Source organism: Labrus mixtus, chromosome 16, assembly GCF_963584025.1.
Source record: "Labrus mixtus chromosome 16, fLabMix1.1, whole genome shotgun sequence".
NCBI lineage: Eukaryota > Metazoa > Chordata > Actinopteri > Labriformes > Labridae > Labrus > Labrus mixtus.
The window spans coordinates 12743215-12768036 of NC_083627.1; the positions used below are offsets into that span (position 1 = coordinate 12743215).

At 44.3% G+C, this 24822-nt stretch overlaps 1 protein-coding gene across 1 annotated transcript in view; it reads right to left on the bottom strand.

The window, feature by feature from the left end:
• The window catches only part of LOC132990789 (glutamate receptor ionotropic, kainate 5-like), a 180806-nt gene that overhangs the window by 136137 nt on the left and 19847 nt on the right, over positions 1-24822 (bottom strand).

Below are 24822 nucleotides of genomic sequence, written 5' to 3' on the forward strand. Positions count from 1 at the left end.
TAATCTCAAACATTTACATGTTTCTACTGTGAGGGGGCTCAAGACTGCAGTGGTTTGCATCATAGCAGGAATATTAAGAGTATGAATATCGGATGTAGCCACCGGTGACGTCACCCTTTGGCATATGAGTAGACAATGTTTGGCCTATGGATGGGCATTTTGCGCCAGAAGAGACCACATTTGGATGAGAGGCGAGGAGCTGCAGAGGAGGGAGGGGTAACAAATGCCGTGGCTACTACCGTGGCTACTTATTAACTGGTGAGTTAGCTAGCTAGATAGTCATTAAGGAAGTATTATTCGTTTATTCATCCGATTAAAGAAACTAAGGAACTCAGCAGAATCTAGCAGCAGCTGAAAAACTCATATCTGGTAAATTGAATCAACCAATCATGTCATCCCTATTCTCTGTTTTTTTTATCTCTCTCTAGAAATCAAATGAATCACAATCAACAAGCTAATGGGCCAGGTAAAGAAATACTACCATAATAAAAGACTTTCACTTTCAGAAAGGTTTAGTCTCAGCCTTCTTAGATTAATAAACCCAATGCCATAAACCACACAGATTGACTTCCTGTTTGTCCCAATATTTACATGAAAAAATCTCCAAAAGGCTCCAACAGCACAAAAACGGCCCAGAGGTCAAAGGTCAGTGACAGAATCAGCTGAGGTGACACCTTGCAGACAGCTAGCAACTCTCACCTGTCACTCAAAGAGGCCACACCCCCTAATTCTTCATCACTTTAAGTCTTACTATAATGCAAACAGGTGAGTTCTATAAGAAAAAATCAGCCCAAGACCAAAACTGTTTATGTACCAGGCTGTAAACATGTTCATTTCTGCTGTAAAGTTGGATATTTTAACATGGGGCTCTATGGAGACTGACTCACTGCAGGACGCAGCCTCTAGTGGATACTAGAGGAACTGCAGTTTTTTGCACACTCACAGTTCGTCTGTGTTGGTTTTATTCCTCTAGCTTACTCACAAGGACAAACTGTTGTTAATGGGGGGTTGGACGTCACATTTTGTCAAAAGATTGAAGAGTTATTTGTTGTTTGCAAACTGAAATCAACGACGGGAGAGAGCAGATGAAAACACAATTGACTGGATGTGTAAACGTTTGTTTGTGCGACTGAAACGGTGCCAAAGAGGTAAAAAGTTGTAAAACGAGTTCCAGTGGAATAGGAAAAGTGATGAAGAGATTAAGGGGTCTTTAGTGTCAAAATAAAACTTGGTATAAACATCATCACAGCTTCAGTAAAACCCAGGAAGACATTTAAACCCTTATACGACTTTTGCTCTTTTGTCTGGTGCAAAATAATCTGCCTCTGGGTTTCAAGTCAACGCTGACCTGAACTACAAGTCCATGTTGTGTCATGTTAAACTCAGATGACAATAAAGAAATATTAAAAGTCATTTCAGCTGTCCGACCTCATTCTGTCAGCCATCCAAAAAGTTTAAACTCGGCCGAGGTTACCTCAGAGCGTTCAGCCTGAATCATGCTGAGGAGGAACAATCTGCCCGTCTTATATTTGTAAATACTTTTACTTTTAGATTTTGATCTTCATGATAAGTTTTTGGAACATTAAAAGGAAGAACGTGAAACTTTTTGATCCAGTAGATGTCGCCCTTGGGCACCAGCTTGAAACCAAAACAAACTGCTGTTTGGCCACACCTCCTCCATACTGAAGCCTCCGCTCTCCTCCAGAGACACACCTCCATCCCCCCTCCTCTCGCGTTCTCACAAAGGAGTTTAGCGCAAGTGGCGGACAAAATTGGCCTCAGCTCGAGCTGCAATCACCTGTATTCCGCATTGATGTGTTAGCATGCAAATGTTAGCGCTCTTTAGAAGCTTGTAGCTTCACATTGCATGTAAATTGACACAGAATGAACATGATCAAAAAACTATTACATGACATCCAAATAATCAGTGAGTATGTTCTTCTTCTTTTCTCTAGTCCTTGACTAAAACAGCTTTTATACACAAGGGGAGGAGCCAGCCGTCCCGTCCATGTAAACACGACAGAAAAGTTGAACGTGGGTCCTGACTCCGTCATGAACAACTGGAGCCAACTGATCATTTTCACAACGTTTCAAACTCACCGCAGCTTTTTAGCCTAACAACAGACAACTAAACAACACGGGTGAGCAGAGTGTGACTCAACAAACAACCTAAAAATATCACGGCCTACAATTAATTACTGCAGACACACACACAACACACACACAACACACACACAACACACACACACAAACTTTCAGACTGCTCGTCAAAGTTCAACCTGATAAAAACGACTCACACGATCTCTGAAGACTCTGACCTTTGAGGGAAACATTTTCATCCGACATCAGACGATAAACCTCAAACTAAGCGATTGACGACTTAATGAGGTGACTCAGCTCCAAACGGGTCCATGTTTGAAATCACACACACTAAAAGAAACAGACACACAAACACACACACACCTGCTGAAGTGACTGTTCAGCTCAATGGGCTCTTATTCACTGTGAGTGTGTGTGTGTGTGTGTGTGTGTGTGTGTGTGTGTGTGTGTGTGTGTGTGTGCGTGTGTGCGTGTGTGCGTGTGTGTGTGTGTGTGTGTGTGTGTGTGTGATGCTGACAGAAAATCAATGCCATGTGATTGGCTCCTGTGACCTGGCGTCTGCCAGCTCGTTGTTGTGGCGACCTACTTTGAAAAGGAAGCTCGCTCACTAGATGACTAGATGGGCTGATGATACCTTTTTTTCCTGAAATATGTGTGTGGGTGTGTGTGTCTGTGTGTGTGTGAGAGAGAGAGTGTGAATGCGTGTGAGTGTGAGTGTGAGTGTGTGTGTGTGTGTGTGTGTGTGTGTGTGTGTGTGGTGTGATGTCTTAAATTAAATTTTCAGACGAAATGTTGACAGCTCTTTCAGGGCGGGTTAACCCTTTTCACACCAATAGATCGTTTGCTCTGGTCTGAATCATGGACCAGTTTGTTCCATTGTCAAGTTTGGTCTGTGTGACATTTACAAGAGGACCATAATGTGTGATGCATGTGTTAAAGGCTCTCTGATTGGTCAGAATTTATTGTGTTAAAGCTCCCTGAAGTAAACAAAGACTAGCTGCTTCCTGATTGGCTGTGGCTGCTCCAAAGACTCTTTACAGTTTCTAATTGGACGGACGACAACACGGATTGATGTCGGCTCTGTTCATCAGTTTTTGTATCTTTTGTTTTTTTTCTCACTATAGACAAACGAGACAGCTGGAAAATAATATGTTGATGTTCTGGAGTCTCTGACGACGCTTATCAAGACGGTTCAGGAGAAGGAGCACATTGATCCTCGTGAACTAGGACCACGTTAATCCTCCTGAACCAGGACCTGCTCATCCACCCAAACTGTCTGCCTGTGGTCTTTAAGACATGATCAGTGATGATGAACAGGTGGTTACTTCCTGCTGATAGGATCGAGGTCGGTTCATGTTCTTACTAAAACCAAACCGCACCAGAGTATGAAAAAGGTGGACGAAGACACACCTTTTACAAGCGTCTGATTCCATACCTCTTTACTTGGAGCTACACTACTTGTATCCAAAAAAAAAGTCTGAGCCTCCCCAGGACCCATTGAAAAATCAAGGGTAATGTTTTAATTGATAAAATTCCACCACAACAGGTCCACACACTTGTTCTGACTAAAAGAAAGATATGTGCAAATCTTACTGTCGATAACCACAAGCCCCCTCGTTGAGTTCTTTGGGGTCCCCCCTAGGTGTGCCCGGACCACAGGTTGGGAACCAATGGTCTAAGGCGAAGTCAATTTCTGCGACCTCAAGAAGATAAGAATGTGTCATCTTTGGGCCTGACAACACCTCATCTTAAGAAAGATAACCCATGGGTGCTATTGTTGGTGCACGTTTGCTCGCTATTTCCAGAACTGTGGCGCTGGGTGAGAACATGACACCTGCCTCAAATAGGAAAGACATGCGCTGTGTGCTAAGAGTCTTTGTGCTGGGTGTATGATAGAGCCCTCTGTGTTTTATGAGTCTACATGGGAAGTGAGACTGATTCCACACCAAACAAGACATCCTTTATGGAAGCGATTAGTGATCAGAATTCAAATGATAAAGCTCATTTGAAAATGAAAGTGATCATAATTCAAACCAACTCGAAAATGAAATGGCAAAGTGGACAACGCAGGAAAGTGACGTCAGACTTCCGCTCCCAGACAGGCGAACGTAATATTTACAGTCTTTGAGGCGAGCGGGCAGAACGCGCAGTACGATAGGTGGCGGGGTGCATATTTAACGCTGGTACAAGCTCCAAACTAGATGTTGCCCTGTGTTAACCTTCCTGCTTCGCGTTCCGACCGTGGTCAGGGCGCACAGGGGAGACTTATTGGTCTGCTCCAGGGCCGAAGTTGTAGTCCTTAACTTCGGGGCTAACCCCCGTCACTTCACTGGGATGCAGCAAGGTGTAAACAGACATGGGGGGTATTTTGGGGTATTGGACTGTTTATTACGCTCGCAGAGCTTGAACTGTACATACACTTAACATCATGACTCTCTGATTTTTCTCGCTTATTCTGCTCCGGTCCCCAGTATCAATAACGTGCCTCTCGCACACACCTGCCGAACACACACACTCCCCTCATTCTGTATCTCTCCTCACTCGAGTCACAGACAGACATACGCTACTCTTTATTATTAAATTAAATCGATAATCTGTTTTAATGTGACTTAGTTTAGCAGAGAGATAGTGGGCATGGTGTCATGCAGGAGACTTGGCATCTCTGGTTATAGAGCTGCGTCATGCTCGCTGAAACGAAAAGCCAAAGACCTTTTAGTTTTCATTTGAATTATGTCATACAATATGCATACATAGAGAGCAAAACTATGATGCAAATTGGATGACTGAATATTCATTTTAAATATAGGTAAAATAATGCACCTATATTCTGAAAGTTAAAACGCATTTCTGTAACTGCATTTTCATTTTTAAATTAGCTTTTTCGTTTGAATTATGATACAAATTTTGCGGAGCATATTTTGAAAATTTAAAGCAAATGCCATTTTCTTCGCTTCAATTTAGTCAAAGAATGTGCATATTTGAAGTCGAAAAACTAAAATGAAAATTAGATAAATTAATAATAATTTTATTTTTGAGTCAAATAATACACCCATATTCTGAAAATTCAAAAGCTTTTCTGTTAATGCATTTTCATTTTCAAATTAGCTCTATCATTTGAATTCTGATCACTAGTCGCTTCACCTGATCCGAGGAAATTAAAATCACTTCCACCACTGGGGCAGTGGGGTTTTTTTTCCCAGCACTGACATCCGCTTAACGCCGGTTCATCCACGTTTCAGTCTGTGCCTCATAAAGCCTGTGCAGCGCCGTCTTTATCCCCGCTGCAGTTCTTCAGGGAGCTCGAGTTGGACAAGCTGATTGAGTTGCGTTTTTCTTGACCAATGGAGTGCAGCGGCAGACAATTAGGACGCAGACGTGCTGCCCGCTGTGGTTGTTATTTCTCAGGCCCAGAATGACCTCCGGGAAAGACGTGTGGACGGAGGAGGAGGAGGAGGAGGAGGGAGGGGGGTGAAGATAGCCTGCTGCTCATCTCAGTGTGTTCGATCTATCGCCCCCCCCCCCCCCCTCCTCACTCAGTCATATATTACACAGCAACATCCACTCAAAGGGATGCAGGGAGGTAAAAATATCTCCCCTCTCCTTCCTCCTCTACAGCTTTCCATCTGTCCGCCCACACTCCCCCTCCTCCTCGTCCTCGTCCTCCACCTCGTCTTGGTCTTCCCGCTACCTGCTCGGATCAGCAGGTGGATCAGCTCGCCTGCACCTCTGAGGGTGAGAGGTTCCTGCTGTAGGAAATGAACAGCAGATATGACACGGTGTTCTCTGCTCAGATTGAGGACTGGGACAACGGACTGGAAAAGATCAGAGGTCGATGATCGATCCATTTGGAGGATCTGACGTTCTCAGCAGACTAGTTCAAGTCTTTATCACAAAGTTACACATTTCTGGGGTTGTAGGTCTGTGCTATCTGTTCTTGGGGTTGTCTCTTTCACCCCTTACACACATGCACTCCTGAGGAAATAGAGGAAACGTAAAAAGGTTAGGTAGAAAAAGGGGGGAGAAAAAAGAAAAAGTTCCCTGGCTACTGCTACAAAATGACACACTATCATTCAGATTCCAGCATCCCTTAAACTCCAGACTTTCTCGACGTCCTTATTCCTCTGTGATGCTCTGGCTCGGATCAAAACTCTGCAGCAGGTTCAAGTTGAGGTGGAGAAACTGAAAGCAAGTTAACACTGAGATGTCCACACACTTTAGGACATGCTGCGTACATTAGAACAGCCTGTACTCTGACCTCAGCACTTTTGTAGTACAGCTCTGAGAGTCTGCACGGTTTGTGAGAATGCTGCTTTGATCTCGGAGCCTGAGGACAACGGAGCACAATGTGTGTGTTTGTGTGTGTGCGCGCGTGTGCGTGCATGAGCTCCTCAAAGTGTGCAGAGAGTTCAGGCCTGGCTTCCCCCAAAAATCAGGCGCATCTTTCGCCTCTACCCGCCGATAAAGGAAGGAAGTTTAAAGTAAAGAGTGAGGAAATGAGGAAATACAGCTGCCAACACACTCTAGCCTTCATCACAGCTGCTCACTGCACTCTATTCACACACCATGCACACACACACACACACACACACACACACACACATTTACACTGGAGAGAGGATCCAATATCCAAAATCCTGGAGGGTCAGCTCCTGATTCAACGCTACGCTAGCACTGTCCTGCACGTGGCCTGACTTAACATCTCCTCACAGCAACAGAGAAGACAAAGTCTTCTTTGATTCATGACACACGTCTCTCTCATCTCGCAACAATTCCGCTCTGAATCAAGTTGAACAGACACTTTAAACCTCTTTAATACTACTTTTTTCATCTCAGCAGCAGAATCAGCGGACCAGCAGCTCAAGTCGAAGCTTCTGTTGTCTCCAATCAGCTTTAGGGCTGTTTAAAAAACAAACCGATAATCTACACACAAAGTGGCTGCTTCAGTCTTAAAGGACATGCAGAACCTGTTCTGTTACCATGACACCCAGTAGTGACAGAAAGTGTTTATACGGTCCAAACACATCAATGCCGACTGCTCTCGTGTGAATTTAAATGTCAACAACTTGAGATATGGACTTCTTCCTCTTCAATCTCTGTCCGTTCCACCAAACCGGTCCGACAAACACTGAGACACTGCTTTGATTCAGAACAGTCAGAAGAAACTGTGAAAGCACCTGGAGAATTCATCTCACATGTTTACAATTCTACTATTCATTTATCAGACGTTTTTATCCAAAGCAACAATCAGAGAGTAACACCGTGTCCCAACAGCACACGAGCGTTATATGTCACGTCACCCATGACCGGACGTTGTCTATCCACACTGCAGCCATTAAATATTGCAATATTTTCTCTGTGAATTTTGGTATCCCCCTTTGCAAAGAGTGTGACATCCGCTGCTTTTGTACTGAAGGTGGACAAACTGAAGTGTGGTGCTTTTATTTTGAAGGTGGACAAACTTAAATGTGGTGCTTTTATTTTGAAGGTGGACAAACTGAAGTGTGGTGCTTTTATTTTGAAGATGGATAAACTGAAAATAGGTGCTTTGTATTGCGGAGCTGTTGACTCAGAGCTGACACTCAGAGGCTCGTTGATAAACAACTCGCTGTGAGCTAAATAAAGTTTATTTTCTGGTGTTGACTCAGGTTTAAGGTCAGCATTTCATTCACGGATGTGGATATTATTTATGCACCGTTATTATCCCTTTGTAAAACAAGCTAATGAGCTCTGCCAGTGAGAAAAGCGAGTGTCAGTGCCTTTAGAGCCTTCCATGTTTTTCTGTTTTTTCCAGTGTGAGAGAACAGTTCATATGAAATGGAGAGAAATTGTCCTGAATCAGGTAAAGTATCAGTTTGAAAGAGTAATGAAAATATATAATCAAGTATAGCGGGTTTAACTGCTTGTAAGACGTAAAATATAATTGATCAGTATTAAATATCAGTATCCCTTAAAAAGCTGCATTCACATACAGATGAGTTTAACATGTTGTTTTGGTCACCATGGAGAAAAGGAAGAAATCTGAAGCTGGAAATGCTCTGAAATGTCAGAACTTGTTGGTGTGAAGGAAAAATAAATCACACAGGGGGGCTTTATTTTGAAAACAGCAGCTTCACGGTTTCAAATCTCTCTAATTGAAAAGTGGGATTTGCCTTCTGTGGGAGAACATTTAACTCTGCGAGCCAGGAGAGGGTTCAGCTCTGCAGCAAACATGAACACCGAGGCCCGAGGTCTCCACGGGGAAACTGGCACCGACCAGCTTCACTCCATTTATACCAACTGCTCTCTGCCAGGAATATAAAAAATAAAGCCCTGCCGGTCTGTCTCCTCATTCAACCTAATGGCAGCTTGTACTGGTGAAGGAGACGAGTGGGGGTGAGTCGTACACAGCCTCTCTTACCTCAGCAAGATGAACACCATCTCCAAGGCCAAACAGTGACAAGCATGGAGGGGGGGGGGCTGATGTGGACAGAGCCCAGGGAAATCAGACCATAATTAAAAGTCAAAAGACCCCCGAGCAGATGGATACCAGGAGAGCGGAAGGAGGGGATGAGGACAAGGAGGGGACGACAGAAAAAAAGGGAGAGAAAACTCAGATTGAAAAGGTTAAAAGGCAAAATTGGAGATCAAAATTATACAAAAAAACAGACAAAAAGAGAAGATGTAGAAGGTACAGTGGGAAAGGAAAGAATGTAAAAGGAGGAAAACTGACAGAATGACAGTAAACTGGAGACGAGACAAAGTCAAAAAGAGACGAGTGGTATTCTTTGAGATATAAGGACGAGGAAGTGAAAAAAGTACAGGAAAAAAGTGGAGCAAGAAAAGGGACCTAGGCACGTTTAGCTGTTAGCTACGAGGCTAAAGGCCCGCCTCAGCTCCACCACTCAGTCGGTCACTACGTTGACCAGAGTTGGCATGAGTCAGCATTTCCAACATGGCGACCTCCATCGATGGGCTTCAAAAGTCCTTCCATGTCATTGACATCAGCCATTTGTTGCTCAGAAAAAAACATTACAACTGTTTAGACAAAATAATCCATAATCCATCTCAGTCAATTAAAGATCAGGAAATTATTTTTTGTACTAAAGGCATGATTTATTTAGACTATGACCTCTAGTTGTAATCACACAAGAGCTAACTTGCATCTATTGTCCGATATAGTTTTTGGGAAAGAAAATGACCAAAAGTCAAAATACAATGTAAGAAGACACTCAGAAGTAAAGCCTGATAAAAATAAATAAAAAAACTTGTTAAAAAGCCGCACAGTTAGTCATTTTAGAAGGCGATAACGATGTTTTAGTGTCTTCCTCCTGCATGCTGACCGTCTGAATCTGCAGCCAGACAGAAGCAACTTCAACTTTTTTGGACAAACTTGTGAGACTGCGATCTGCCAGGAGCGACGGTGCCTTCTCCAAAGTCTTTCAAGTCAAACCTGCAGTTTTCCCCACACAGTTTAATAATACTTTGCATTCTGCTGCTATTATATGCAAAGCAGAAATCTACGAGGGAGGCTGAGCGTGCAGACCTTGAAAGTTTGAAATTACTGTGTTTGTTTGGGCTTCAACATTTTGTTGTGATTTGTTGCAAAATGCACAAACAATCAAAGACTATAATCCTACAATTCGCTTATCAGACGCTTTTATCCAAAGCGGTGAACATCAGAGAGTCAGAACAACACAAGCGAGCAGGGAGAGAGGAGGAGACAACGTTAGGAAGTGCAAACGAACAGCTTTAAGTCTGGTTAGACTTACAGGTGCTGACAGGAAGTGACCAGAGGTGCAGACAGGAAGTGACCTGAGGCAGAGAACAGGTGCTGACAGGAAGTGACCTGAGGCAGAGAACAGGTGCTGACAGGAAGTGACCAGAGGCAGAGCATAGGAGTTCTAATCAGCATCAAAACCGTCCAAAATATCATCATAATCATCATTAAGGTCGTAGGTGTTCATAAAGAGCTGGGTCTTTTTTTTTTTAGGTGCAAAGGGAATCTGCAGATCGTACATACATACATTTGCATCATATCTAAAACAAAGATCATGATTTCTAAAAGAAATAAACACAAATGAAACACATCTGACTTTACTGGATGTTATTGACTTCTGGAGATGTCGCCTGCATGTTTTTGTTTTGTACTTCTACATGCAGACGAGCCAGTCGCTCCCCACGTTCAGCATTAATGAAACAGTTTGATCCTAATTTGAAAAAACTACGACTTGGCCTTCTTTAGGATTAAACATATTCACCTTTGTTAGGATAAGTCAAGCAGAAGGAGACAGGAAGCCGGGATGATGTCACAGACAGACATCCTCCCAGCCTTTAGAGTCACCTTTTTCAATAAAAGCCTTTGAAGCAACATACACCCAGCTTCACACTTTCATCATCACTTCTCAAATTGCAGATGCGTCACTTTCGGAGAACAACTTATAACATTCTGTGCAGACGTCTCTGAAGCCTGACAGGAAAGATAAACGTCGAGGAGAGGATCAAAGTACGTCTTCCTCTGCTCAATGGTACGCCCACTTCCTCCGCTCCCAGAGGAGCGTTGACCCGCCCGCCGTCGTGACTCTAATCTCCCCCACATGTCGGACTCCTTCACACTATGTCAGCTCTAATTGGCCATTAGAGCAGCCCGGTATCGTGGCTCCAACCATCGCCCGGGCTGAACTTTTAGCCTCTCTGATTAGCCGACATTAGCCTTGTCATTGAAATCGGCAGGTGGACCCTCTTGTGATGGTAAAGGGTCCTCGTGTGTCATCGTCGTAACGTGGGAAGATTTCTGATGAAGCGCAGACCTTTGTGAGGTTCTTACACTGACGTATCGACCCTCAGTGAAGGTGAGACAGAGGCTGTGAATATGAATAAGGGCGTGTCGATTTGTTCTCAGGCATCACACAGCAGATAATTCAGTTAACCTTTATACCACCTGGGGAAGGTCGAGGGGACGCGGTCGATGTCTTTGCCCCCGAGGAGTCAAATGAATCTGAGCATAAATGTGAATAACTCAGAGTCGATACAGAGCAGTAAACAAGAAACTGGGCAACACTGGGCTCTGACTGCATGAGTTTTACAATCCTGACTCATTTACTCATCGGGTGGCATCACACACGTACGGAGGAACTTCATAGATATTTTTCTCTCCAATCTTAAACATGCGAACAATTCAAGATTATGACATCTACTAGAGGGAGGCTTAGCATACTGTATCTATCTAGTGCCCGTGCTTTGACTGTAAACATCTGGAGCTCGCTGTAGTGACGCCTTCAGAGATCTAAAACAAAAGCATATCTATTCAGGATGAAAAGACTGAACTGCACTCTGAAGCTAGAAGTGATAAGGTTGGTTTTCCAGCAACGGTAGCTTGCTAGCTCATGTTAGCATAATAGCTAAATGATTTATTGTTGCTTTGAAACACATGCTCCCTCCCCTTTTCCACTTTGTATAAGCAGGGACTAGATGACCTTCGTGAGGTTTAAGACTGGAGCGGTAGAGTCTTGACATTATCAAATAATCTGGTCCAAACGTGGGATCCAACCAAGACACAAAACCAGATATTTCCTCTGATTATCAGGGATGGGTGGATGGGGAATTTGGTTGGCAGGGGCCAAAAAGTCTTGTAGTCTCAATCACTTTATCCATCATATAAAGGACAATAAAAATCAAGGTGAAACATTGGAACTCTTGGACTTTGCACTGACTCGTCATATCAAGTCTAAGCTTTTGTGTCTTTGGGTGCAGTGAAGCTGATCATCAATGGAAACCCAGCTGGAATTCTAAAAAAGAAAATAATTTCCTTAATAACAACCTTTTAAGATCTTGAAAACCTGGCTTTAAAGAAGTTATTTAAATCAACACTTTAATCGAGTCTTGTTTCTCAGATTTACACACAAAGTGATGTTAATACCTCAGAGGGAGCTGCACACAAACAACAACAACCTGTCGCTGAATACACTCTATTCACTCGGAGCAGAGCTGCGACTCAAAGCGCCTGATTTGCAATTTAACAGAACTGAAGGCCAACGGCAGCTTCGCTCATTAGCAAGCGCGTGAACACACCTCACCGACATACCACGGGCTCCTCAGGCAGCCTAGCAACAATGAACCTGATTGGACTAATTACACACTTTTATGCTGTTGTGTTCAGACCTGAATTAATGCAGAACTGAACAGCTTTGACTTTGAAAAACAGATCTAAAGACTTTGAGCAGGTTGAAATGTTGAAAGAAACGCACTCGGTGAGGCTTGTGATCCATCCAGCTGAATCACTGCTCATTTATGATTTAGATATTCTGTCAGCCTGACATCAAAGAGTGTGTGGAGAGAGCGGAGAGCGTCTTTACACTGCGGATACAGAGTAAATAAAACCAGAGGACTTTCAAACACCATGCAATCCTCGTGTCAACCTTCTCTGAGAGACAGTGGCACAAAAATAATTTCCAAAGAATGAGAAGGAAGTCTGGAAGTTTTTAACCTTGGAGCCAGTTTTTTAATTATTTGGAGTTTAAAGGACAAAAAGATTTCTTCTGTATATTACACCAGGCAGCAGATCTCAAACAGGCTGGGATGAAACCCTTAATGGAAGAATGTGTGACTTTTTGATCCAGTAGATGTCGCCCTTGAGCTCCAGCATGAAAAATACAAACTGCTGTTTGGCCACACCTCCTCCATACTGAAGCCTCCGCTCTCCTCCAGAGACACACCTCCAACCCTGCACTCGCATTTGCACGAAGGAGTTATCAAATGGAACGTACCGTAATTAATCACCATTGAGTTCAGGTGGCGGACAGAACTGTCCTTCGCTCGAGCTGCAATCACCCGTGTCCTGCATTGTTGTGTTAGAATGCTAATGTTAGCGCTCTTTAGTTAGCTCGTAGCTTCACATTGCATGTAAATTGACACAGAATGAGCGTGATCTAAAAACTCTTACATGACATCCAAATAATCAGTGAGTATGTTCTTCTTCTTCTTCTCTCTAGTCAGTCCTTGACTAAAACAGCTTTTATACTCAAGGGGAGGAGCCAGCCGTCCCGTCCATGTAAACACGGCTCTGACAACAACACAGCCAGCGGGACTTGAGCTTCTCACTCATTGTAGACAGTCATGACTCAGAGACACATTTACACAGGATAGACTGGATTTCTAATTTATTTTTGTGGAACATGTCGCACATTCTTCCTTTCAAAGGTGAATGTTCCCGATCCAGAAACGTCCACTAAAAGTTCTTGTTTTTTTCCTCTGATGGGTTCAGATTCTTATTCATTTAGACTAAGACAACATTACAGAAAGGATCCCTGCAGAGATAGACCTGTTCTTTAAAGATGAAGAGGATTCTTGAAAACCATAAACAGCTGTTACACGTCGTTCTTCTTTAAGAAACCAGACTCCATTGACAAAAAGAGTAAATGTAGCAGGCAGAATGTTGGGGTCGCTGTTCTTTTAGCTTCCTAAAACACAGATATTCAGATCCCAGAATATGTGGATATTACACACAAAAAACGGACCAGCAGAGGCAGCAGCAGACCTTCAGGGTTCAACCTGTGTAACTAAACGCTCTACCGCTGTAGAGATCCTTTCTGTAAGGATGTCGGACACTCAGGATAACAATCGGAGCGTGTCGGGGACAAATACAACAACTTTAAGGGCCCGTGTCCACAGAGCGCCAATCTCCAATACAAAACTAATGCAATCCAGCGCACGGACTTTGTGGAAATTGGCTGTACGAAGCACTCTGAAACAGCGTTAGAGGACACAGGCCTGTAGTCGACATCGTTGCCAGGTTGAGCAATCTTCAACTATTAGATCCTAAAATATGTTCTAATGAATCTCCATGTTTTTGTGCCCTGTACCAGAAACTTATTTGTGCTTTAACTAAAATGTAGTGCACCTCTTTGATGATTCAGTCGGGGTACCCTGAATATTCCGCTAACAGACTCGTGACATGTGGCCAACTTCTGTAGCTTTCAGAGTCTAAACTGCTTCATCTGCTAAAGCAAAAACATTTCACAAAGTGCAGTGGGTTCTTTTCCAGCAGGCCTGTTTTATTGTTTCATTGAATGAAGTTTGAATCAGAACACCTGCAGCCTCTCGACCAAAAAGCCTTCCCACACTCTGGGTGGAATGATTGGAGAGCCATTACTGACTGAAGCTCCCGGCCAGCAGTGCAGTGAGGCATGATGGGAGTTTGGCAAACAAAACAGCAGAACCAGCATGAAACTTTCAAAGACCTACAAACTGTTATGTGGTGGACATGCAGGATTACCTGTTCTCCTGGATCTCGGCAGTGGTACCGCAGGTTAAATCGTTCAATTGGGCGGTCCTTAATGTGGCCCTTGACACATGAGCTGTCACACAAAAAACAAATGAATCATTCTCAAGTGAACTACAAAGTTTTAATTCCCTTTCACAGCTGTTCCATGTTAACCCGTTGACAGACACACATCTCTGCTTCATGTTCACTAACTGTCCTTGTCTTTGCTTTCTTTAACATACTTCAAATATTCCTCTACAGCCGGTTTCACATCTGCACTATTAATGCAGTAATAGATAGATAAGATAATTTCTGTGTAGTTCAACAGAATCTCAATCTGAACTAAAGAGTGGAGAAGAACATAGTGGAGAACAGGGAGCATAATGCAGCAGGTTCATTAAGAGCACGGAGATCGTATGGCGTGCAGACAGTCTATGGTCGTGCAGGGAATAAACGACCCTCCCCCTGCGTTCTCACAAGAACTCACTCGGACTTGCGGCGGGATAATTACTAGGGATCTGGCAGGAGAAACTCTGGGTGAAATCCAAGCGAAAAATGTGTGTTCACACATGCAGCTCCTCCAAGTTTTTCAGGAGTTTTCTGTGTGTGTGAAAGCCCTATGCCGCTCCAGTAGCTGAGGATAACTGAGGATGTCAAACAGCAGAATGTTCCTTTTATCTGGACAGAGCCCTTCATCTTCTCCTACGATTCGTCTCATGTGGAGCAAAGTGAGGAGGCAGAGAGGCGACCTGACGCCCGCACGCCCGCCTGCCTGCCTGCACACTCACTCCCGTTGAGCCGCCGCGGGTCGATCCACGCCAAGCTGATGACAAATTAAAAAGAGCCGGCGCTCCTTAATGATGTCTCCCAGAGAAGAGTCGCACTCACCGGCCTCCTGCAGAGCTCAGTGTGTGTGTGTGTGTGTGTGTGTGTGTGTGTGTTACACTAAATATAATTTTCTCTCAGTTTATGTCTCTCGTCTTTGTTCTCCTGGGAGCAGCTGATGATGTAACAAAGGTCGTAATCAGTCAGAAAGTATTAAAACGTCACTTTAAACGAGGAGAGAAAAGTCGCTAATGTGCTGGAGTCACTTGGCACATGATTTTCCTTCCCTAATGATGTTTTTACGTTTAGCAGCAATTCATTAACTTAACAGCCGACTGTACTTTTCTGTCTTATTCAGAGGGATCAAGCATTTCATTCACAGCACACATGGGAGGGTCCAGCGCTGCAGATCCTCTGATGTAAATCTCTCTGGAGCTTTGTCTCTTCTCTCTGAACACCTCGCTCTCTCTCAGTCTCTGTGACCTGCTGTCCTGAAGCACTGACCCTGAGCTGTCCTGTTCGTGTCCCCCTGATGCCCCGTAGGGACCGATTGTGCAACTGTCATGTACACCGGTTCAAAAATAAAAGCACAGACATCCATCTTTGTACGTCCACACAGGAAATGACGCAAACTCTGCAGAAACACGATGCTGCTAAACCTCTTTGTCTGAAAGTTTTCTGTCTGTTTCAGTCACACAGCTCTCATAAAAAAGTTAAGTAATGAAGTTAAAAGACTTAGAATTTCTCTTTATTTGAAACTTAAACTGTGCATGATGATATATTGAGTTGTGGGGTAGAGATAGGGATGGATTATTTATTTCATCTTCCCTGATTTAAGAGGCTGCAGGTTTGAGATGTTTAAACCCGAGTTAACTCCCCATTACAGCACTGATGGCCTCTAATCAGCCACCGCACGAGTGTGTGTGTGTGTGTGTGTGTGTGTGTGTGTGTGTGTGTGTCAGGTGTGGAGATCAGAAACTGCAGGTGTGCTGCTCCTCCACTAAACTGACAGGAACACAAACTCATCCTGACACACACACTTTGTCACAAACAACAGAATAACAACCACACACACACACACACACACACACACACACACACACACACACACACACACACACACACACACACACACACACACACACAAACACACACACACGCACATCATGACAAACTTCAGCAGGGTGGAACTGCTCCTCTGACCCTGAACCTACAGCTCACATTCATCCTCAGCCTGCTGCACAGCTGGGAGACGCCCAAGTGTGTGTGTGTGTGTGTGTGTGTGTGTGTGTGTGTGTGTGTGTGTGTGTGGGTGTGTGTGTGTGTGTGTACATGCACTCACAGCAGTTACCAAGCTGCATAAACCACGACAACAGCAACAAATCTTTGAGCTGTTTTCAGCCTGAAAAATTGTGTTCGATTTTTTCATATACAGTAAAAGAGAGACTTATTAGTGTGTGAATGTGAGTGTGTGTGTGTGTGAGTGTGTGTGTGTGTGTGTGTGTGTGTGTGTGTGTGTGTGTGTGTGTGTGTGTGTGTGTGTGTGTGTGTGTGTGTGTGATCTGAGACTGTGTTTACATCCCTTTGTGTGTTCTGGTCGACTCTAAGCAGAGCAGCTCCACTCGTCTCACACGCGATGATTCTGTTAGCATTATTCTGTCATTCTTAAGCTGCATTAAAGCCTTAAAATAAATCTGATCACGCGCCTGTGAAATGACTTCACAATTATTTGTGTTTATTTGCGTTGGTTAAACACACTCTGCAAATATTCCGCCTTTCAGAGTCGTCCATAAACCGAACGCGGCCATGTCTGGGCTCTTAAGATGAGGCGCACCAAGCTCGGTTCATTTCATCGCTTCTTGTATTCGTCAGACGTTTTCTGAAATCAGTCTCATCATGGTGATAGAGAATACTGAATGAATCAGTTTTACTTTGATGTAATCATTATAAACGGGACATAAAGATGCATATATACATAAATCAAATTCCTATTAGATGTATGGATTCTCAGGTCTGTCAACAAGTCGATTCACAGTATGGACTGTCACTGTTTCTGTCGTTGTATTTATTCATTTCTAGATTTTCTGGCTCTAGCTTCTCCCTCGGTATGAGCCAACTGAAGCACACATAGCTCTGACTTAAACTTCTGTCTGTGAGATTTTGGGAATTGTCGACGCTCCGTCCTGGTGTAACTCAGTCAGTGTGGGATCGTTATGTTGGTGCGCTCAGGTTCGTGCACCATGAATGATTCACTCTTACAGACAGAGTAAGTCAGCGCCACATTTATAGAATCGTATTTGGTGTCGCTCGCCCTCGCTCTGCTTGATAAATGTTCCAGTGGTGTGAAAAGTCATGACTCATCTTATGGTGTTATTTGCAATATTGCATTGAAAAAAACCAACTGCCCTGCTGTTGGTCTGAACACAGCATGAATAAAAAAAAGGCTGTCATAGTGATGTCATAAAGAGTTTTCAAAGTGGACTCTGTTTTCCCAAGCTCTTTTTGACGCTGGTCACGTGACTGAAAGCTATGAATAATTTGAACAGTTTGAGAGATTTTTTACTTAACAAAACCACCATGTTTTCCTTGAACAGACTTCAACATACAAACCTGTCTGTACACACGGACAGCTGATTCTTAAAGAGTCAAAGTGGTTGCGTGTGGCGTACCAAAGATAAATCATTACTGGCTCATAACCACTGAAGAAGAAGAGAAAATAGATGTTTGTTTCTCCGCAGCAGCCTGACTGTTGTTCACCCTGCGTCTCTCTCGTTGTGCAGATAAGCTTTTAAATCAGCCACTTTTAAAGCTCCTCGTCCTGCACATTAGCTCATTGTGCCCTGGAAAATTACCCACAGTCCCCTGGGAGACCATAATCACCTTGTGCTGTTACTTTCTGTGATGTAAAGCTCAAACACTGCCAGTGATAAGCGAGCCGTGGCGCGTGGCGCTCCTCTTTCAGCCTCTGTTTCAGGCTGCAGATGCGGAGAATCAGCAGAAAGTACTGATGGATTTTTTTATTTTTTATTGTTGCATGGAAGAACAGAACTGTACCCGGACTGATGTGCAGCCTGAACGTCTGCAGAGCCTCTGCTGCATCTAACAAACCTCAGCTCATCCCTCACTGCTGGTTAGTATCGATTCTTCTCAGACTATTACCTGAAAAGTTGGAGTCATTCTTTGAGGTTTTTGTCCGCATGAGCCTTTAGAGGACCATAATGGACGCTGTTTTCCTTCAACTAAACACCTGGGCAATTTTCTGAATGTCCTCGCAATCTGTAGGACATATAGTGAATTCAACAATGACCTCACTACATGATCAGACATTAAGGAAACATGCTATGTTGAAGTGCTGGCTTCTCTACAGTGCAGCAGCCAGTATGTCCTCCTCCTAACTTTAGATTCTGGTCCTGAATGCTCTGGATTTGTTTGGACCAGAGAAGGTAGGCGAAGCGAAGGTGTGAAAGCGCTCATTGTGTTTATCCTGCTATCATAAGGGGGAGGGATCATGATAAGGAACCCGTGTACGTCACCAAGCCCCCCATTTGGTCCCGCCCCCAGAAAAGCCTGAACCTTATTGTAATGAAAGATTTACTGTCCAACATATAAAGTGTGTTTAGCAACAGGTTTCTGATGGAGCTGTTAACAGACTTTAAACACACCTGGATGTAAAAATTTAAGATCAGCTGACTCAGCTATCGGCGCTCGCTTGTCGCGGCTTTTCTTTGTAAAATTTGTCTTTCTCCTCTGAGCCGCAGACTCTGAAGGAAGGACACTGAGGTCTTGTAGATTGTCTGCAGCCAGCAGCGGTTCATTTTTCAGTCTTTTTAAAGTGTGAGTCAGAGCGCCGGCTCATTAAACGCTGCAGCGGTCCACTCCAGTCGATCAGGGTCAGCTTTGGATTTTTCTTTTTTCCTACCTGATCAGCGCTGTGATGTGGACGACTTTCCACATATCGAGCCGCATACGCTTTATTTCACAGTCCTCGTTCTGCAGCCTCTTCATCTTCATCTCCGTTCATACCTGAAGAAGAGCGCTCAGGAGGCAGAATCGATAACAGATCAGAGCTTCAGGAGGATTCAGACGTTTCAGGGAAAAGGTCAGGCCGGCCATATTTAGTGATGAGACACCGAGGCAGCGCTGCAGCGAAAGCACACAAACACACACACACGCAAACACACACTCGGGTACAGCAGACAGACGTGCAGTGTGATGTATGCGTGTATCAGGGTGCTGATGCGGTTTCTGTACAAATGGATATGACTTCATGAGAGGAGACGATGAAAACTAATCTGTCAGCGAGCCAAACGCCTTCAGCCGTGAGCCGGTAGTTTGTTAACTCTGCTGCTGCTGGGAGCTTAAGAATATATGGATTTAATTTAAACATTAATACATGTGGCTCAGTGCAAAGAGGATGTTCATCCATCTCATATTCAGCAGCCCCATCGCCTAAAAACTCTCAAACAGCCTTTCATGCATCAGCAGTAACGCCAGATAGGAGACATTTTGAAGGCCAGAGAAATCCTTCAATTGAGAGTTCTACATGTCTTGTTGTGGCGGCCGCCATGACAGAGCCGCCATGTCGGAGCCACCAGGTTTATCGTTGCCGTGGAAACACCAAAGACCGCTACATAAGGAAGCGTGAGCTGCTACTAAAAGCTGCCGTGATAAAAAAAACCTCATGTAAGTTATACTCAGATACAATAGCTCGTCTGGAAACATATTCTCTTCCTCAGGTCAGTTTCACCCGGTCGTCATGACTACGGTCAACTCTGAGGTCGTTTTCATCTGGGGTGGTGGGGTGATCACTCCCATGCTTCCCGGCCAGCCTCGACGTCGACTTTTGTTATCGTTTTGATTAAGCGCCCCCTAGTGGCTGAATTTACATACTGTGTGTTGCAAACTTTCTACACATGCATGTTTGTACAGACTTTCATCTGTCCTCGTTCAAGGGAGGACAAAGATGGCTGATTGTTAATATTCTATCATTTCAGAATCAGCTGTTGATGTCGATCCAATAGGAGCAGGTTCCTTACAAAAACATAATGAATTCTTTTGATAAATAAGAGCATTACAGCTTCCACCTTTAAAGAAGACATTTAAAACACTTACAGAATAAAAACATTCACACTCCACACAGAGAGCAGGATACAGTTTAGAGGGAAGCCCGGTCTGACTGCACGGAGCGACACTCGTCACAGCGCTGATCTGGCGGGACGAGCGGGGATGTGATCACTGTGACTCAATGAAAACAGACATGAAGACAGCTGTGATGGAGGGAAGTGTCAGACCTCAACAGGATTAGAGGAGAGACTTCAGTACAGGCTAAACGTAAGAGGTCGTATCATATCTGACCTGTGTTTTGAAAGAAGCAGATAGAAAGACGCGGTCGAACAGAAGCAGGTCAGTTCATGACCAGGTCACACGGGAAGCTGAAACAGGTCACATTTAATACGTAATGTGACCATCCAAACTAAAACATCACACCTGAGCACTAAGGCCTGCAGTGTGCGCCGTACAGATCCACAGTCCTGCAGGTTCAGCTCCGCACAGCCGTCATTCAAAAACATTTGCATGAATAATTCAACGCTTTCTTATCACAGACACAACTCCCCATAAACTGAGACATCTTCCCGCTGAAAGATAAATCAACGTCCACATGAAATTTGATCTCCTCTGTCTGAGCTCTGGAGCTGACCTTTTAAAACATCAACCCAGCAGAGACTGAATCGAATGTCATTTCATGTTATTACAGGAGCGAGCGGCGTCAGAGCAGCAAACGGGCTGACGGTTTGATCGACGTCTCTGAAGGAGGCTGACTCTGCTCGCTCTGTGAGATCCAATCAGAGCTGACACGGCAGCTCGATCCTGTATTTTTAAAAAAAGTGTTTTTTTTTTTTATTTTTCTGACAAGAACATCTTTTGGATTCATTTCAGCAAGGAATAAAAAAAATACTGTCGAGGACAAACTCAGCCTTCGCAGCAGGAGGCTGGGTTCAAATCCAAATGTTCATCTCTGGCGCGGCGGAGAGAGAGCTCCAGTTTGTAAAGATGTCCGACAGTTTGGGTACCAGGTGAGTTTCAAACAGCAGCGGAAATGTGTGGCGTGTTCATGAAGCGCTCGTTATAGAGCTGCAGCTCCTGGACGAGACGAAACTCCTCCCACATCCTGTCGTCTGATCTGACGAAGCCACGCCCTCTTCTTCTCTGCAGGAGAATGGTCAGAGCTCTCTACTGAACAGTGGACGCATACAAACATGCTGTGCATTCAATGAGCAGCTATTTCTCTGACTATTGCTTGGTTTAGCAACGTGCGCCGTTTCTTTCGGTGCGCACGCTCCCCTTCCGCTCTGCGCCCGACTCCGCGGGAGCACAGCGCACACCGCGACCTATCTAAAAGAGCTTTTTTTTCCCAAAACTTACAGAGGTTAAATAGAAGCCAACACATTCCAACACCATACCACACGCACTTGTGAAGTTTAGGCACCAAAACAAATCGGTTAATGTCGGGAAACGATCAGAATTTTTGAGCTCAAGTAAAAACCCTTTTGTTTCAGTTTCAGTTCTGGGACTGACAGGAGACGCAGCGTGGAGGGAAATCTCTGGTTTGTGAAAATCAAAATGATGAAGAACTTTCCTCTAAAGAATTGAGAGTCATGATTCTTGCTGTCAGAAATCAGTAACCATGACCAGGACTTAATAACCAATTCTCACTTGTTTTATTCAACCTTATATATCGACACAAGTTCTTGTCGACATTTCTTAAGACTCAAAAAGTCCCGGCTTTGGATACGCAGGCCTTACAGCTGATCTCGCAGCCTCTCTAGTCCTACGCAGAATCATAAAAGACGAAGCAGCAGCAGTGATGTAATGAGAGTTTGTGCCTCTAAGCAGCACTTTGATTTTCTTCTTGTCTTGTTTATCTTGTTTATTGTTCAGCAGCTCTGCTTTGCAATGAAATAATGAGAAAGATGAAGGAACTTCTGAAGGCGGAGCGCTTTCTGCTTGACTCCTGTCCACCCCGTCCCTCCAGAGAAGCCTGAATGAAGGTTTTTAAATCCTTATTTATGACCTCTAATTCTTACTGCTGTGATTCCTTGTTGAACTCTTCTTCCTGACTCGTTGTTTTCCATACGGCCGTCCCCACTCGGAGCCATTAACCGTAAATGGAGGTAATTTTCTTTCATCACAGCCGGGCAGGATATCAATACGACCTCCTCAATTATCGGCGTGATGCAGCGTGCGTCTCAGACAGTGATGGAGGAGCTTTGACGCCCTTAAAGCCTCCATCCTCTGAGCTCTCTCCACCTGTTCTCTGCTCAGGAGGAGGAGAGGAGGAAAAATGACGAAGGCCCTATAATCGTTATCTTCCTTCGCCGTTACAGTCTGCAGGTAATAGCGTCCCCAGACAGAAGCTCTTTAAGAGCCGCGGCTGATTGTGGCATCTAATAGAGTCTGGATAGATGTGGTCGGGTTTAAAGGCGGGCACGTTCGAGTCAGAGTCCTTCCATGATGAAGTATTTAATAACTAAAGGACTCAGCCTATAAGCTCTATGGGAATGTCCCCATTCCACCCTGGTATGGTGATCATTTCCTGCAGAGTTTCTGCAGGTGAGTGCAGAGACACGAGAAGTTGAATTCAGGTTTTGCTCAGCAGGAAATCTCAGCTGTTAATGAAATCACAGCTCAAAGCTTCATGTGATCATCAGGCCGTTCTCTTTTAACGTTCAAAGATGAAAGTGAAGGCGCAGTGATTCTTGTAAGCTCATGTGACTGTGAGCCACCGTGGACAGTTTATGTTCTATCCAGCAAGCAACAACCTCAGCCAATCCTTTGTCATGTACCACCATAACCAGGAAGTAACCCTTTGTCAAGCCCCGTCCTCCTAGGTTCGACATCTCTTGTCTGCCGGGCTCCTTGTGAATGTCATAACTGACACGTTCTGATTTTGTCTAAATTTGTCTGAAAGAAGGTATTAATGAAGATTCATTGATTGACTGATTGAACTTCAGCTTTTTGTCTATTTCTAGATTAACCAAACCTATATTTACATCTAATTTATGATAATGTCATAAACACTGCGGCACAGTTACCACCAACTCTCAGCAGACTGTAACAGACTGTGTGAGGCTGTTTTGCGCCAGTGCTCGTTTTGCAATTAGCTTCGTTTGCAGAGAAAGAGGCTAACATTGCTCCAGATGTTTGCACAATGACTCATTTAACTGGAGCACAGCGATACAGTTTGCTAAACATTAACCCTTTGTGTGTCTTTTTCTCACAGGTTTTTCTTGCATGTGCAAAAGCCACTTTATCATTTTGCTATCAGGCTAAAAGAAATGCAAAATAACCCCCGAAGTCAATGCTCCTGACTGAAGGTTTAGATCCCTGTCATCACTCCTGATTGGCTCAGAGAAGATCTGAAGATACTCAGTCTTTTTTGAAAAGGAACTATCCACTAGGGAGTTCCCTGAGCACTACACACCATGGGCACTTCTTCTCTATCCATCATCACCGCGGTGCTGAGAGAGTACCTGCTCTGAAGCAGGAGCTAAAATAGTTCATAGTTCCTGTGGTGCGGATCCATAAAAAAGGGGGGAGGGTTGTATCAGGTCGTAGAACTATTAAAAAGTTCCTGCAGTGCGGAAATGCAGATGATTCCCACCTCATGGCGCTGGAAACAATTTGAATGAAAGCGTTTTTTTCTGTCTTTTCTATTTCCTCTTACTTTTCATCACCCCCTCAGCTCAGCTTCTTATTGAGCTGGGACGATGCCCAAACGTGACGTTAGAACACTGACGACCGCTGAATGACTCGACAGCAAGACATCCTGCAGAATGTTTCCTCTTCCTCACAGAAACAAACAGCTTTTCCAATCGTACTCTTATACTGCAGCTTGGATCTAACTAAAGCCACAAAAGGCCAATAACACATTAGGATCCATTACAGCTGATCTACTTCAATCACAGCGCTGCACTTTAATAAACAGGCTGCGTTCACAAACACAATCCTTCATAATCAACCAATCAGGGCCTGCTGGAAGCTCATCTCAGCACGCTGCTCGCCCCGATTATTTCGAATCAACATTCAAATCACACGCACAGCTCAGCGGTGAGCCTGGAACACACACACACACACACACACACAACACACACACAGGAATATTTTCTTAAATCCAAGCACACAAACACACACATAAACCCATAGACACACACACACACAGAGGCATCCAGCAGCTGAATAAAGCTTTATTGATTCTCTCGTCCTACGCAGGAACATCACTTCCGAGCCGCGTACTATTATCAAACAGAAGAAGAAATGAAAGATTGAGCGCCGAGCCTGACCGAACGCCCACCATGACGCACCACGACACGCGCTGAGGGGAAGAGGGGGTGGAGGAGGATGAGGGGGAGGGGGAGAAGGGGGGGGAGCTAAGGATGCAGGAGGGATTCATCAATGAGATTCATGAAGCAGGAGAGAAAAAGAAGGAAGAGAGGAAGGAGACTGACTGAGCAGAGCTAATAGAGGGTGAGAGAGGAGGTAGGTGAGGCTGCTTTTTAAACTGTTAGCGGTGGGGGGGGAGGGGGTCGAAGGAGCATCTGAAACCTCCTTGGTTCTGGATTAACTTTAACTTTAATTAAAGATGAAGGTTTGTTTCAAAC